General features: G+C 41.8%; 1 pseudogene; it reads right to left on the bottom strand.

Annotated features, from left to right (window-relative positions):
* Window positions 1-4,378: 4,378 nt before the first annotated feature.
* LOC127696833 (60S ribosomal protein L26-like) overlaps window positions 4,379-11,594 on the bottom strand; it is a 112,899-nt pseudogene continuing 105,683 nt past the window's right edge.

Genomic DNA, 11,594 nt, shown 5'->3' with positions numbered 1-11,594 from the left:
TGACCAGTGCTTCTCTGCACTGATACCCTGCTGTGTGATTATGGCTTTATGGTCTCAGGCCTGCAATCATAAGGGATGGGTCACTTGGGCCCGTAGGAATGGATGCTCCTAGTAAACAATTCCCCTAGCAACTTCCCAGCTGAGCTCCTGCACCATGGACCTATTTTGAGAAAGGTGCCCAAGACCACTGATAGAGTAAGATGGTCACTGGGCTAAGACACCAGCAGCCTGGTATGCAAAGGGCGAATTAATGTTTGGGAGGTAGAACTGAATATGAATCGCTGGTGACTTAGCTGAGGGGAGGAAAGAAATCTTGTCTGCTTGGCATACACAATGGTGCACATCCGGAGCAGGAAAGCCTAGTGATGGGTGTGGTAGAGGTAATGTGGGGATCACTATCCCTTTGAATAATTTGTGTTTGAGAAATTTTTTAACTCTCAAAGTGGAAGTAAGAAGTGGCCAATGCTATATACAACTTACTTTGTAACTAGAGACATGAAGCTAAAGACATGAAACTTGATGTGCTCGCCAAGGCAAAGAGCAAGAAAGAAGAAAAGAAGATAAAAGACCAAACTAAGGAACCTCTGACACCAAAAGATAGACAAGAATCAGCAAAAAGGGAATGGGAAGAGCCTGTAAGATGGGTACATTAGAGAAGATGGTTTGGGGACCTCAAGAGCCCAGGTGGGCGGTGGCATTTCAGGTATATATATACACACATACACATACATAGACACACACACACATATATGCATACACACACACATATACACACACACACACACACATATATATATATACATACACACACATACACACACACACATATATATATATACATACACACACACACATATATATATATACATACACACACATACACACACACACACACATATATATATACATACACACACATACACACACACACATATATATATGAATATAAATAGACAATTGTCTCCAACTCACAGATAGAGCAGATATGGTGAGGACTAGGAAATGACCAAAGAGTTTATATAGCTAGCACCTAGGATAATGGATTAATGGCTGGAGTAGACTGTAGAATGTGGATTAATTAACAGAAGGATGTAGCCCAGGAATGAGAATAGAACATGTTGTTTCTAGATTACTCCTTCCTATTCTCCTTGCCTGAGTCCGTGACAGACATTCAGGTGTCAAGAATTAATTTCTACCTCTGCCATCTCTCTCCTGAAATGGGATTTCATTATATATTTTGGACTGGCTTGGAATTCAGGATATTGGCTTTAGACTCAGGACATTCCTCCTGCTTCAGCCTCTGAGTGGTAGGATTACAGAAGCATACTACAACACTGCTGTGTTGTTGTTGTTGTTGTTGTTGTTGTTGTTGTTGTTGTTGTTGTTGTTTTGTTTTATGTTTCTTTTTAAACTTATACTAAGCCTTGCCATTCCTCAGCCCAGTACTTTGGCCAGCACTACCAAGTCACTGGACTAGTTAAGCACAACCAAGCCTATTTATTTGTCTGACCTGGAACACACTGAATCAGCAATGCAGGACTTCATGTCAGAGTTGTTTCAAACAGGAGTATGGCTGAAGCAGCTTCAGATGGAGACTCAGACATTGCTAAGGTTCTCCAACAGAGAGTTGCTCCTTAATTAGAGTTTAAACCAGACAATCCTTAAGGCAACCCAGACAGATGTTATTCCTCTTTTCTAAACTGTACCTGTTAACAGGCATAGAGGAAAAAAAATGCCTATCTAGTATATGATTAACACCAGTGAACTAAGTCTTACCCTAACACTTCCTCCTCTGCATTTCGCCTCCCTCTTATCTTTATTGGCTTCCTGAAATGCATTTTCTGCAAAGGCAGACTCTGTTCTAAATCTCTGTCTATGGACACAATTACCATGTCTGCTTCTTCCACAAGGTAAAAATGAATCACAAGATGCAAGATATTAACTTACCTGCCCAGCCATAGGCAGCCTGTTTTCATCTCTAAATGATGCAATCCCCTCACATAAAATAGAAGATGACAGCTTTATTCTTCAGTCCACAGTGCTTAGCATTATGCAGAGACATCTGCTGCAGACAGAATTTTGGTCTTTGGAACGTGAATACTTTGAAATGGATTCCTTTCACCACCTGGAGGCTTGTGAGTCCATTTGTGGATGCTTCCACCTTGTGTTGCCTTGAAAACAAATGAGTGCTCAGTTCATAGTGAAGCAAGTTGTAAGCTCTGCTGTCTAGACTCTTCCATCCACACTGCACGGGAAAAGCAGAGATTTGACCATAAAGATCCTCTCTGTGCCCTCTAGCTCCCTTCCTCATTAGTTCTCCATCTACACGCATGCCCCATATGTTACAACCTACAGTAATTTCTGGAATAGAATAACTAAGGAATAAGAGTTTTGTTTTTTTCATCCAGGGCTTATAAATGGACTTCAGAAGTTCTTTGTATCACTACAGAATAAGGTGTGTGCATTTTATAATTCTCATCAAACTCGGAATCAAAAAGGTGACGCTTCAATAGAAATATAATCCTGCCCTCTCACAGGCCTTTCCATTTTCCCTGTTCACATGAAAACATCACCACCACAAACTGCCAGGTATTTTGTTTTGTCAGGTATTTTGTTTTGTTTTCATTTTGTCCCCCACTGTTCTAGTCCTAATCCTTTCCCTCCACTATCAGCCTCTATCCAACCTGCCTCATCAACTGACTGAACAGTCTCCCAAGGCTTCCTGTGGTTTCCCTATCCTCCTGCAATCCGCTCTCCAAAAAGCAGCCAACTCCTATTTTCAGATCTCTAATCTGACCATTTTGATGCTTTGTTTAAAACCCTCTAATAACTTGCCAAAGCTCTGAGTGTAATCACAAGCCATAAGTATTCACATGAGCATCCCACAACCACAGGATACCATTCTCGACTATTCTTTTTGCCTGATGAACCCTGCTACATCCAACTTCCTTTCCCTCTTCAAACTCTCCATTTCTTCTCCCAACCTGGCCTTGTACGTGGTCTGTATTTCCAAATTTACCAAATAATGGTCATTTCAGCCAGCCCCTTTTCCTTACTTTTCTAACTAGGCCAAATACCATATCTTTAAAACTGTGTGCTTCACAAACTTCTACATACTCTATCCAAGTCAGAAGTATGCATTATGAATAATCTATTGATGAAGACTTACCACTTATCCTTTAGCAAAGCTAATTGTCATTGTATCTTTAGGGTTTGGTAGAATACCAACCACAAGGGCAGCTGGGGCTCGACTACAACTCAGAGGACAGAGGAATGGCCAAGCAGGCAAGTAACTATGTGACTAATACTATAATAAGGGAAAGGGTACAGCTCTGTGAGTTCAGGAGAGGCGTGTCTCCTCATGCACCTCAGTCATCTTAAGGAACTGGTTCAGAGACTGTAATGTGCCACATGGAAGCAGTGAGCACTGACTGGGTGTGTGACCCAGCAGCTAACTCTGCATGGAGAGCAAGGGGAGGCCCTGGAGGACTTGACTTTTTACATCGGTCATAATGGAAAACTGAAAGTACTCAGATCAAACAGAGAGAGAGACAGATGGGCACAGAGCCTTTCAAACACAAGAAAAGGCAAGTGCCAGGCATGCAGCCACTAAAGAGAGAAAAGCTCTGTGGGGTGAGAGGAGGATGAGTGGAAGAGATATTGTGCTATCTTCTTGTATTCTCCTTCTGGGTGGGAAGAGCTGTGTCCCCAGCTGCCTGCCGTGAGCACAAGGACAAGCACCTCCCACTGCAGTCATTCCTCAAGAGTGGTATGACCTCCCCCAAGGTCATGCTATTCCAAGGGCAGCTTGACTGAAAGAACTAGCTGAGATGGGAGTGGTCACTTAGCTGTTAGAGTTAAATGGAGACATTTCTAGTGCCTTCTTTCTTCAGCAGTCTTTGAGTGGGGATAGCACTAATTCTGTACTAGTGTAACTTTTTCTGTGTCTTCTCAACAATAAAAGCTAGTGACCTCAACAAGAAAGCCTCAGTGTCAGTTGCTTGGTGAATCAGACTGCCTACCCTGGGGAGGCCACAGAGAGGATTTAGGCAGAGGTATCAACCCGTGGCATTCAGACTACGGAAACAGAATGAGGGATGGTGGGACAGTGTCACAAGGAACCTATGTTAACTCCCAGAAACCCTTGAGAGAGTAATGGTAGCTTGGTTACCAATGAGAGCATAGGAAAGCTAGGCATTCTCAGGAGAGAAGCAGAGGCCAATGGGAATGTTCTTGCAGCATTAAAACAGATAATACAAACAATTGTACCAAAAAAATGGACGGCAAATGTTAAAACTTGAGTCTGTCCAATATAATCAGTCATCAAGCTTGCCAAAGAATGTTCTTGGTCAAACAAATGGAGCATCAAAAAAAAAAATCACAAATGAACTTATGAACTTGAAAGAAAGGAAGCAGAATTCAGAGTGAAGAACGGGGTAGGAATATCACACATTCACAATTGTTTACTGAGACATGTATGAGCCCTAGAGGAGGGGCTGAGAAAACAGTGGTGAGGAAAGCTTTGCAGATGCCTTGTCACATGCTTGGTGACATTTCCTGTAAATAGTGCTACTGAGTTTCGCATGGTCTTGCACATCAGCATGATTCCAATGCCTTTCAATGGCATTTGCTGCTGTGTGTTACTTCTGAGCGGGTTATTCTGAATGGTTATAACCATTCAGGTTATTCTCATTCATCACAGCATAATATAAAGAGTAGACAGCTGTACTGATGCTGCTCTGACCTCTCACTAATCATGTGACCTTGTGAAAATTACACATCTGCCCAATGGGGATAATTATACCAGTCTCTAGGCATGAACTGTGACTCTGTGTACTAGCTAGTATACCAAAGTGACATATATGCCTTTATTCCATGTGTATTTAGCTATACCAATAAGGGTGAGGAGGAATGTAAAAAATCATCTAAAGACATGACTGGGGCAGATTACATCATTTAGAGGACTTAGGAGAAAAATAAAATTGAGAAAAACCCTTGTTCAAATATTTCTAAAACGTTTAAAGTGAAGAAGGCAAAGTCCTGGGGATATAGCACAGGGATCTTCTGCAACAGCTTAGGTTGGACACTAGGATGCTGGTCTTCAATGTGACTTCCCATACTCAGTGGACCATGGTTGGCCAGAATCTGCAGAGTGATGAACATGCTATATGACAAGCATGGTTGTAGAACTAAAACATAGGCTTGCACAATTGGGGGTTGGATGTAGACTTCGATTTTTTCTCAACTCTACTTTTAATAACTGTTCTTAAATGCTTTAACCTCCCTTCTAGCCCACCACACACCAGAGGTAGTGGATAAGAAAGGTTATCAGGATACAGGGGAAGTGGACCTGTTTAGAAATTGTTCTTTGGAGCAAATGCCATCTGCTTTCTCAGGAAATCAACAGCTCAGTTTACAGGATGTAGCAGCAGCAACTTGGGCCACATATAAATACTTCACAAATACACCAGCCGTCCAATTCAGTAGAGTAGGGAGGGATAGCAGCCACAAATCAGCAGCAGTGGCACTATCTAGCAGGGACAGCCAGGCATCAGCCAAATAGTCATGAGTCAGCAGGAGGAACCAGGACCACCAGAGACACCAGGACACGTTCTTCATGTGCCGCTCTCAAATAAGTGAAACTATGCAAGCAAGCCCCTCTCATAGTCCACTGAGTCCTATTTACACTCCTCCGAACATCCCATGTCCTCCATGGGTCTTGCCTCAGCACATGAGTCTGTCTTAGTAAAACTCCACATGAGTCTGAATCACCTGACATCACTCGCTAATAGGCCTGAGGAAGCAGCGAGAAGCCACCAGAGCAACACCAGAAGTGTTGTTTTTTGTTTGTTTGTTTGTTTTTGATTGTTTTTTCTTTATTGGCTTTTGGGTTTTTTTGTTTTGTTTTGTTTTGTTTTGTTTTTTGGTGTTTCTTCTCTATAGAATCACAACAAATAGCTCAGCTGTGCATTGTGAGTCAATACATGTGTGTTGTTAGTGAAGAATCCTTTATCATGTCTTTTCTTTCTTCCTTTCTTTCCTTTTTTTTTTTTTTAACTTAAGCAGTCTGTAATGAAGTGGTTCATGAGACGCCTCTACTCCTGCATCTTCTCCATTGTTCCTTCCTAGTATTTGCCCTTCTCCTTTCCTACTTGTCCGGACTTGGCTTTCCTCTCCAGGATCTTCTTGCGATCCTGGTCTAGCTTGAGCCTGGCGATGACCACCTTGCTGGGGTGGAGGCCCACATGGACAGTTGCACCATTAGCCCTCTCTCTGGACTCGTTCAGTGTAGATGACATATTTCTTCCCTTACACTTGGACCACCTTTACAATCTGCTGGCCTCTGTAGTGTCCGTCCACAATCTGAACGTCATCATCCTTTCGAACGGACGTAGACCAAACATGAAACTTCTGTCCCAGTTCTTTGGAAAGAGGGGAAGAAATGATCTTCCTGTGAATGTGAGAAGGTGCATTGAAATGCCATTTGTGGTTTGTTCTTCGGTCAGAAGTCACAAAGGGATTGAACTTCATTCTGGTGGCTGCAATCCAGCGATGCCTGCAAAAGAAAAGAGCATCATATGTGGGGTGTTTTTCATATATTTGCTTTAGCAAAACATCCTTTCACCGGCGCCTGCTTCAAGATGACACTCCTTCACGTGTTTGCCCTCAGCAAAATTCCATTCTACACACTTATTTTCCAAAGAACCCTTACGTCTACACTTCAGTTGTATGCTATAGCCTAGCCACTAATCTGAACAACTATTTTTCTGCGAATAAAATCATACATGTAGTCCTTTGACTTTAGTTGTTTGCAAGAGAGAGGAGGGAGGTGGGAAGGGAAAAAGACAGAGACATGGAAAGACACAGTGAAACTGAGAAAAACACACATACACACACACACACACACAAAGAGAGAAAGGGGAAGGCAGAGACAGAACGCTTCCATTCTTTCTCTACGTACTAGCTTCCTCAACCCCAATGGAGTTGATTGCACATCACTGATGTCATGTCTCTTGGGCTTTTAGGAATGGGGGTGAAGGGGCTCAAACTTATGCCACAGTCTGAACTTCATCCAAGTTATGTCCCACACTGCACTGTAGATATTACAACCCTTATTACACCTGGAACAAGGAATACATTTGTTCAAAATTGTCTGGTAAATAAGGTAATAGGTTTAAGATTCAGGCTCAAGCCTTGGGATCTCAAGATCCACACTCGTCAAATAATGCCTTATTAAATGTGTGCTTCTTCCAACTCTCTTCTGCAAGACTTGCCGCAAGCCTTTGAACTGAAAAAATTGCCTGGTGAACAGAAAAACCTGCTTTTCTGTACCCTGGTAGGAGAGGGTGCTCTGTAATTCAGTTCAGGCATGCCAAGCTCGAGAAAGAACAGCACATGAGCTTGCATGTCTGAGTTGAACTCCAGGAGTTCTAATTGTCTACAGTGAAGACTCAGGGATGATGTCACTAGTCTGCCAGCACCCAGATGTGAGCCTGTGTGGAGGGAATGCTCTAAGGGGGGAAACAAGGGTCATGTTAGACTGAGAGAGAGAGAGAGAGAGAGAGAGAGAGAGAGAGAGAGAGAGAGAGAGAGAGAGAGAGAGATGTAATTGATGTTACTGACAATGAAAAGCTTAGTTGGTGAGCGACAAATGAGTCAGCAGTGGGCTTGATGTTGAAACCAAATGCTGTTGTGTTGCTCAAATCCCTACTTGTTTTGCAAAAAGATAAGGCAAGTTCTTGATCAATGCACACAACATGTCAACTTGAGAACAGAATGCAAAATATAGGAGGAAAAGCAGCTCTCCCCAAACACCTTTCCAACTTCTCTCTGTCTCTCTCTGTCTCTCTCTGTCTCTGTCTCTCTCTCTGTCTCTCTCTCTTGTCTCTCTGTCTCTGTCTCTGTCTCTCTCTCTCTCACACGCACGCGCACACACACACACACACACACACACACACAAGAATGCACACACATTCTTAAATATCATTTTAACTTTACCATTCCCACTGTAGAGTTTTTGAGACCTTCCATAGCCCAACCCAAGTTTCCCTTCCTTTCCTCACCATCTCTCATCTCATTTCAATCCAGAGCCAACTCCACCTGGGTGACAAGTCTTTCCTCTCTCCAAATCAGAAATGCAGGTCAAGAAAAGACATGGCTTGGGTGATAAACGATGAGAAGTGTCATGTATTGTCAACTTTTATCTGGAAATGTCTTTCTTATTTTGCTTCCCATGAGCCTATTCTGCTTGATGTAACCACTTCTGTTCCCTTCTTCAGGGAGTGAATAGGCCCTGCATCTACTTAAGATTCACCATTATACAGAATAGGACACTATGGTTTTCCCAGACCTAGTAAGTTCAAAGTATCAGATGTACCAGAGACTAGGCATGCTAGCATGTCTCACCCACCAAACTCTGCTATCTATAAAAGTTTCGTCTTTATACAGTGAATTCCTCTCTGCTTCTCCATTTTGCTCAGCACATTGTTTTTTTTTTTAAGTAGATCCCCACCAAATCCCAATGCTATTTACATCTAACAGCATCCAGCATCACTTAGGATGAACTGTGATGTGCTGTTTTGCTTGAAAGTTGGTGCTTCTTGGACACAGAGTCAAGCTGAATATTTGACAACACAAGCAAATATCAGATAGCAGGGGGAGGGGGAGGGGACAGAGCAAGAAAAAATATGTTCTGGATTAACACAGATGCTGCTCTATTAAATTATTTAAGAACTAAAAATTATGTAGGATTTGCCAGTGACAGAGCTTCTAAATGAAAGGACAACTCTGTGGGTCTGTTTCCTGTTGACTAAAATTCATCTGACCCATTTCGCTGAAGTGGGTCTATTAATCTTGACTTTTGGAAGTGTATGCCAATAATAATAAAGCACTGCCTTTTGGTAAATTACAACGTGCTATAAGTTTGCTGAGCTCTTGCAGATATTATCACATTAAATCTTCTCAACGGCCTCACAAGGAAGAAATTGTCATTGTTGTTATTATAATATTCCCGTTCTGGATCCCTCTTTGGAGATGAGGCCTCAGAGAGGCATGATAATCTGCCTGAAGTTGCAAAGCAAGTCACTAGAAAAAGTAGATTTAAATCCAGACCTGAAGCTTCCAAGGCAACATAATTTTGACTCGATAAGGTAAATCAGGTTACTTGAACTATAAAAGTGTTCACCTGATAAATAGCACATACCTCTTCATTCTGTAAGTAACAAGAATGAGATTTAAAGAAAAGGTAGAATGCTGGGCCTTAAGACATCATAGCTTATGGAGCCCCATAGGAAGAACAACACCAACCAACCAGACCCCCCCAGAGCTCCCACAGACTAAACCACCAACCAGAGAGTACACATGGGGGGATCCATGACTCCAATTGGATATGTAGCATAGGATTGCCTTATTGGCAATCCTATTGGGAAATCCACTGGGAGGGGAACCCCTCAGTCCTGTGGAGGCTCGATGACCCAGGGCATGCCAGGGCACTAAGGCAGGAGTGGGTGGGCAGGTGGGGGAGCTCTCTCATAGAGGCAGGGGGAGGGGGAAGGGGGTAGGAAGTTTGTGGAGGGGAAACTGGGAAGGGGGATAACATTTCAAATGTAAATAAACAAAATAAGCAATAAAAAAAAACAAAAAAAAAAAGAAAAATCATAGCTGAAACAGACATCTAAATTCATACAAACAAGTTTATATCCAGCTGCTATCAAAACTGTTTTCTTGAATAACATCATGATGCAGCCATAATTTGTGTGCTACCCAATTTGCTAAGCTAAAGATACAATCCAGTGCTTTTTAATACATTCACCTGTGATACATCCATCACCATAAGTGAATTGAAGAGCAAACCCATCACCTAGAGACGAAACCCTATGTCCGGATCTGAAGTTTGCTACATCCCAAGCTCCACACAGTCTTGTCGATGTGCTAGTCTGAGATTGGGGTAAGTGGGCCTTGGGTTTGCCATTCTCCTGCTTCAAACGTTCAAATGTCTGGAATTACAGGGATAAATCACCAGGCAGTGCCAGATATCTATCAATAGATGCAGATAATACATGGTTTCTGTCGATGACTTCATTTACTTAACATCAGGATTTTTTGTTTGTTGGCTTGTTTATTGTTGTTGTTTTAATATGTTGTAGTTGCCTCACTCAAGGCAGCAAGGAGTGACTGATAAGGGGACATTTCCCCAGTTCCCATTAGCCTCAAAACAAGAGCTATTCAAAATGAGAAGGAAACCCAAAGCAACGTTCTTCGTAAGCATTGAGGGGTAAAATGTACCTCTCACATATACAGGAGAATTCATGCACTGAGATTCTGAGACTAAGAGTATCAGATATGAGCTGAGATACAAACTTTATAGAAATAATAAAGTTAAAATAAGCCTAAACCAATATAACTAGCCGTATAAGAATTAAAAGTTCAGATACACACACACACTGAGAGAGGGGAGAGGGGCTGTTGTGTGAGGACTGGTACTGTGCTCTCACAACCTGAGCAACTATTAGACCAGGGACAGAAGGACCTAGTATTTCATACTCTTGAATCTTAGCCTCCATAACTATAAGGTAAATTTCTATTCTTTAAGCCATCCAATTATAGAGAGAATATCCTGTGTATTGTATGGATGTATCGCCTGTCAATTAAAAAGCCTATGGCCTATAGGAAACGGTAGAATAGATGGTGGGACATCTGGGAGGCAGAATGAATTCTGGGATAGAGCCAGGGGGAGATCAGCTGGGGAAAATGTGACAAGAATACATAGTGCCTTGACACAGGTAGCCAGCCACAGGGAGAATGTAGGTTAAAGTAAACAGGTTATCTTAGTTAATGATCTAGTCAGAGAAGAGCCTAGCTATATGATGAAGGTATTTGTAAATATAATTTGAGTACAAGTCTTATTTCTGGCAGCATGGGCCTGGGAGGAAGAACTGCACTTAACTTTTGTACCAGTCTAGTTATTATCTCACAGAGCATTAGGAAACGTATACAGAGTTGAAACACAGCTTCAATATAACTTTCCTAGGTCACCCTTTACTAGCAAGAATATTACTACCACTGTACCACTTCTCTTTGGTTTCTCTAAAATCAAATATATGATTTATTTTGTGAGGCCTAGCCTTCTTTAAGTGCCTTTTTTAGACAATATAATATCCAAACGAATGTATAAAATTCTCAAGCCAATATTCTAATAGTCATCATGGATACTTCTTCATACCCACACTTTCCTAACACACACACACACACATACGCACGCACGCACACACCACACCACACCACACCACACACCACAACTCTGAGGGGGTACTCTTTCTCCCAAGACTTGGAGATAAGAAATCCCATTACTATGTCAGATGTTCAGATCTTCCAACTTGAAAATTTAAACTTGAAAATTCTTCGTATTATCACTAAAAACAATCATCAAACCCAGAATAAAAAAATAAAACAATCTCAGATTCTAAATAAAGACAGTCCATACGGACTTCAATTAAGATATTAGGTTTCATGATCCAAGCTGTTTAAAAGAATGATATACCATGGAAAGGCACAAATTACTTTAGGAATGTAAGACTACTTCCTCTTCTGTATCA

The sequence above is a fragment of the Apodemus sylvaticus genome, chromosome 11 (assembly GCF_947179515.1).
Source record: "Apodemus sylvaticus chromosome 11, mApoSyl1.1, whole genome shotgun sequence".
Classification (NCBI taxonomy): domain Eukaryota; kingdom Metazoa; phylum Chordata; class Mammalia; order Rodentia; family Muridae; genus Apodemus; species Apodemus sylvaticus.
The sequence above is the reverse complement of the archived record's forward strand: the minus strand, read 5'-3'. Positions and strand labels throughout refer to the sequence as shown.